Source organism: Lycium barbarum, chromosome 2, assembly GCF_019175385.1.
Source record: "Lycium barbarum isolate Lr01 chromosome 2, ASM1917538v2, whole genome shotgun sequence".
Classification (NCBI taxonomy): domain Eukaryota; kingdom Viridiplantae; phylum Streptophyta; class Magnoliopsida; order Solanales; family Solanaceae; genus Lycium; species Lycium barbarum.
This window is the reverse complement of record NC_083338.1, coordinates 24,289,390-24,295,992: the sequence shown is the minus strand read 5'-3', so window position 1 is coordinate 24,295,992 and position 6,603 is coordinate 24,289,390.

Genomic DNA, 6,603 nt, shown 5'->3' with positions numbered 1-6,603 from the left:
TTTGAGGAAACAAGAAAAAAGTAACTTGAAAATGGGGCAAAAAGAACAAAGAAATTTGGAAGGAATGCGTAACCTGCAATAGCAGGTCAATTCCACGTGATGGCGTAAAATATTTTATCTACTGACAGTGCACAAAACTCAAACTCTTTATATATTTAAAAGTTCTTTAATTTTACACTCTATTATATTAGAGATATCAATTTTATGATTTACTATATAAAAAAAAAAATACTTGTATGGCATTTTCTGCATGAGATTGATAACTATAAAACACAACATCAGTAAACGAAGTATATTAGATGAAAATCATTTACCCTTTCAACTTTGCTTTAAAAATTAAACTCCCTCATCAACTATGAACAATACGCATTCTTCCCCCTTATCCTATGCAATGTCTATTTTACCCTTGATAATTTCAATTCGACATCTATGTATATTAAGTATGTTATATGTGCTGACACCTAATTTTTGACCTCCCGTAATTTATTTTAAGAGCTTAGAGTCCTTGGACAATAAATAAAATCAGTTGTGCACCCTAAAAGGTCTAGGTAATTTTTATGAAATTATTTGGGATAACATTTCACCCTTTTAAATTGATAAAGAAATCTCCAGGGTAATTTTAATTTTTTTTTGTGGAAATTGATGATATTCAAAGAATTTTTTTTTTACTGAAATTAATCAAAGGGGCAAGAAAACCTTTTTGGATAATTATTTGTTTAATTAATTAAATCAAGGAAAATTAGTTTAATGAGTAGTTTTATTCCAGTTTTATTGTCCAAGGCACTTTGAGTAATTAAAAGAAGTGATCATTTTACCCTTTAAATCTTGATTATGTGTGCATTTGCGTAGTTGATTAATTTTTCTTTCATTTGGTTAATTAATTCAAAACCAGTATCTACAAAATGATTTTTAATTTATTTATGAGTCATGTTTTAAATTATTTAAGTCCTAATGGACCGATAATTAGTTTTTCTTTATTTATTTATTATTTTGTTTTTTCCCAACCCTATATATATATATATATATATATAGAGAGAGAGAGAGAGAGAGAGAGAGAGGGTCCCCATTTTTATTTTTTTTAAATAAAGGACCAGGACCCGATCCATTAAGAGGTTAAAAATGGGGGAGAATTATACTCCTCCCACCCATTTCACAAAAGAAACCCTTAGGGGTCTGTTGGCAAAAGAAGAGAAGGGGAGGCGGCTAGGGGTAAAACCCTAGCGCCGCCCCCTGTTCCACCACCTACCCCGCCTCTTTCTCGGTCCCGTCCCATCGTGATTGACTTGTGGCGTGAAGAGAGAAGGCGAAGCCATTAATGCTTCGTCCTTCTCTCCACGAAATCAGGCCAAACAGGCCTTTAAAAGTACTACTTCCCATTTTTGTATGTATTTTCCATCATCATTGTTAGTCGTGGTGTATTTGAACCATTGATTTCATTTTTTCCATAGATCTGGACCGTATATTTGAGTTTATGAGTAGGACTTGCATAAAATTTGCAAGTCCCACATCGTTGGTGATAGTTCTCAAGTCATTCTGGGGTTTCTATAAATAGAAACCCCCATTTATTCGAGAAAAGAGGTCGGAAACCACAAAGAGACTGAAAATCTCCATTTTTAGTCTTAAGAGTTCCAAAGTCAAAAGTTCATTTTAAACTTAAGTTTTTTTTTTTTAAGTTTTCCCAGTTCTAAAATTTGTATTTTATTTGTTTGTGTGGTGTTCGTGGTGGTTTGAGTTTGGCATTGGAGCACAAGGGCTTCCAAATCCATCGCTTGACCCCAGTTGCACTCACAAAAGGTAAATACCTTTTAGTTTAATGCTTTAAATTTATGTCATGTTTAGTTAATAAGTTTCTGATTAAGTTAGTATTTTAGTTCATTGTTTTCATGCTTAGATTTTGCTTATGTTGTGTTTAGTTAATAAGAATATGTGAGATTTTATGATAAAGCTTAAGTCGTTATTGTTCTTTATGCTTAGTTTTTGTTTTGTGTGATGTTTAGGTAGCATAATTGTATGGTCTGTGATAGGCTTTGAGTTAGTGTATTAGCTTGTCATCTTTTATCTTGACTCTGTCTACACTATAACTTGTCAAACGGTGTGTGGGGGGTTTAGGATAGATGGCTAAGCCCATATGCTAGTCTGTTTCCCTTTCTTTTCAGTTTGTGTCCACATTGTGCCTGGTTAATGTAATTGTTTGTGGTTTAAAACAAAGCTCAAAACTTGATATGCTTATTGTGATTCCGTCTTGATCCTGTCTGCATTTTACTCACTTAGGGAGTTTCATGTGAGTTATAGAATAGTTTCAAATTAATAGGTTGTTCTGACTCAGCTTCTTAGTCTGGACTTCTATTCATGCTTTGTGACTAGTTTCTCCTTTTTTTCTTACACCTAATCTAGGCTATAACATTAAGCTGATGAACCTGCCTCACTTAGATTTCCATTTTGCTTTCCTGCTTATACCTTTGGTTGTTCAGTTGTGACTAAGGACCTTTAAGTGTGCCTTGGGACCATAGTTTGAGTTGAGGGGGTTTTGTCTAATATGGGTCTTCCTCTGGACTTCCTGTTTTATCATGACTATCTAAACATTTTTAAGTGTTCTATATAAGGGTCTGAGTTGAAGTGTATCCTGATGTATTGCTTAGCATAAGTCTTGTGTTCTGAATTAGGGTCAAGATGGGTCTGTTGAAGTCATGAGTGATCTAGTCCTGTGTATCTCATGTAATAAACTAGGTTCATGGGGTTAGTTTGAAGTCACAAGCTCTTTTGAATGACTTGATTTGTCTTATGTCTTGTTGTTTATCATTTGGAGGTTTGTCTTGGTTTAGAGGATTATTAGGGGAGGGGTCAAGAGGTCTGTCTTTAGTAAGTTACCTAATCAGGTCATTGCTTGTTCTATGTGGTTATATGTTGGTTGGGAGTTTGATGTCTTGAACCTAGTTGATCATAGTCTGTCCTGCTTGATCACATGTGTCATGGGAAAGTCAAGTCTTGTTACGTTGAACCCAACTTGATTATTGTTTTTCTCATATGGTTAAGTGTCATGGGAAAGTCAAGATTTATTGTGTTTGAACCCAACCTGATTATTGCTTGTTTTATGTGGTTATGTGTCAAGAAACAGTAAAGGCTCATTATGTTGAACTTTAGCCTGGTTGTTAGTGTCTCACTTGATCATGTACTTGTTGGAAAGATTGAAAGTCTAAAAAAGAATTGTACCTAGTCTGGTCATCACATTGTCTTCTCTTAAATAATTTGGCTTGTTTGAAAGTTGAAGTTGTCATGTGTTGGACCTGGCCAGATCATGTCTGTTCTCTAATGGTATTTTGGTTCTAAAAAAGTAAAAATTTATTGTGTGCTATTTATGGAATCCTACTTGTTTCACTTAGCAACTTGTTGGGCTTGATTCCTGTTGTCTCACCTAAATCTTACTTACTTGATAAAACTTGGCATTTTGGGGTCATAATAATAGATATCGAAACAAAGGTGTTTAAAAGGTGATTTTGGGGTGGAAGGGTTTTAACTTGACCAAGGTACTTCACTTAGCGTTGCTTCTTGTTTGGTTGTCCTGTTTGTGGTAAATATAGGAATTTGTTAGACTACCTCTGAGTAGAACATGTGGAGTGTGTGGTTGTGATGTGTTTGAGTCTAAAAGGTGTTTGTAAGGTTGCTATAATGAGATAGGCTCAGGGCAGTTCTAAGATGGCCCGTGCCTGATAAAAAGAGAAGGCAAATCACCTAGTCTAACAGGTTGATTAAGAGGTAACTGTTATGTTTGTGTCACGACCCAACCGGAGGACCATGACGGGCACCTAGAGCTAACCCACCGGGCACCTCTCATCGTACATTCACATTCATGTCTAGGTGAGCCACATGGCTTATCAACAAACTCTATGCCTCAATAATACAATTTCCAACGGCTAAAACACTTTTTATATCAACATCAACAACCACACCCATATGCATATACACAAGCTGACGAGGCTAACAAAATAATATACCAAAATATGAGCCGACAAGGCAAAAGACATCTACTATACATGACTATCTACTAGCCTCTAAGAAGAGTATGAAGCATCATCATAAGGATCGGACATGGCCCCGCCATGCCCACATGTATATACATAAAAGAATAGTACCAACAGTTGCGGCTCCGAATCAAATGGAGCCCCTCTATGTAGTCTCTGAACAAGCAGTCTATGGGTCGAGTCTATCTCTCTATCCACCTACGGGCATGACGCAGCGTCCACAAACAAAAGAACGTCAGTATGAATAATGTACTGAGTATGTAAAACATAATCAATAACATAATGGAAGCATGAGAAATAACATAAGATAGAAAAGTCATGGAATGAACGAGCCATTTATGCCTCTAGCGACGTTCATCATATTTACTCACCCTCTCTCTAATGGGAAACTTCCATTTCATACATCTATACATTTACTAGTATCATACCCGACCATAGAGGTTCGGTGCCTTACGTATCCGACCATAACAAAGTTCGGTGTTATACGTACCTGGCCCTACCAAGACTCAGTGTTACTCGTACCCAACTGCAGTGGTGTGCAGGTGATAGATATCGTACCCGGCCATATAAGCTCGGTGTTCTTAATAGTCATACTTAGATACATATGTATACATGCATAGGATTACATAAGTATCATCAACATCATCATCGTCATCGTCATTTCCATTATATCTTTCCTTAGAAGATCAACTATCATAGGATGGGACCAATAGTGTCATGAGAATATCAAGAACTGTGAGCTTTAATGATTCTAGGAAATGAAGTCATCATGGAAGACGTTATGGAATTCATGTGAAGGTATAAGACAAAGGGAACATGCCTTAAGAAGAAGGGTTAGCCTTACATACCTCTTTGTCTTCTTAACTATCTAACGTTCACCGCCAAGGCTTGACAAATCTACATTTAAAAGGATTCATACCATGGTTAAGTCTTAAAGACACTATTGAATTCAAACCAGAGCAACTCATGAACTAACAAAAATTGAGCAGCATTTCCCCTATTTCATCAACTTCCACCATATCGCAAAACAACTCTCAAACAACCATAATAACATCCACAATATCATAATCAAGTAGTCATATTCCATTAAGTCTCAATAATTCATTCTCACATTCAACTTACATCAACAACTTCACATCCACCCTTTGCACAATTTTACACAACACTTTCTTGTCATCATTAATACTCTTCAAAGCAAGATTATATCCATAGCATACTAAGAATCATGACTCGAGTTAGTTTACTACTTAAAAATATCCTAAAATCTACATTGAGGCCTCATCTTCTACTTACTCCTTTCACCCAAGTTATTCAACAACTAATCATTCTTGATAACATGGAATAAGCATGAAAACTAACCTTTTATCTCAAAGGAATGAGCTTTGGAGCAAGTTATCAACTTGTATGAAAACCCTAGCTTCAATACCCAAAAAATTCCTGAAGTTTACTAACCCTAGCAAGTCTTCCAACACATGGGTATCTTGATTCTTGCCTCTTGATCTTTGATTTCTCTTGAGTTTGGTGGAATATATGTATGTAAAGGTTCTAGAGCTCTCAAGGGTTTGTGGAGAATGTGGGAAATGAAAAATATGAGCTTGGGTCATATATATATAAAAAGGGAAAATCTGGAAAAAGTGACCCGACTTGGTTATACAGACAGTTATACGGTCCGTATAACTTTATACTATCCGTATAAGTGACCGTATAATCCCACCAGGGATTGACCCTTCTCTGTAATATTATACGGACCGTATAAAGTTATACGGACCGTATAAGTGGTCATATAACCCATATTTTCCAAACTCGCTCTCGTTGATTCGTTTGATCTCCAATCCTTGTGTAACCTTCTTGGCACTTACATAACACTTCATTAACCATACAATAGGCCCTATAGCAGGCCCTCAAGACATTACTAAATAAATACTAGCTCAATTATAGCGAAACCTTTCCAAACATGACTTACACTTCACTTCCTTCAACGAACTTAGTTTCACTTATTCATATAACTTCAAAATATTGTGGTACGCACTTAAGGCTATCAAATACTCTCCTTAATATTTAGGGACTTCATGTTCATCGTAATCTCGCATTAGTCTATTCACAACGCAAGAACTCAAAACTTCTGAGATGTAACATTCTCTCCCCCTCCCCCCAAGAACATTCGTCCTCGAATGTTAGGCTCTCGAGGATTCTACAAAAATTTCGCCAGAGTTTCTCCTGTAATATGCCACTACCATTAATAACTATGGCCACACACGATCAAGAAAGCATCAAGGAAGCATTACATACCTGGGGACGATGGCGCCTCATCCTGAACCTCTTCTGGAGGTGGAAATAAGTGTGGGTACCTGAACTTCATGTCTTCTTCTAATTCGCATGTCATTTCCTCTCTATTATTATTTCTCCATAAGACTTTAACTGAAGTTACATCTTTGGTTCTTAGTCTCCGTACTTGCCTATCTAGAATGGCAATGGGAATTTCTTCGTAAGACAATTGTTCAGTGACTTGGACATCATTTACTGGTACAATTTTGGAAGGATCTCCAATACACTTACGAAGCATCGATACATGAAAACCCGGATG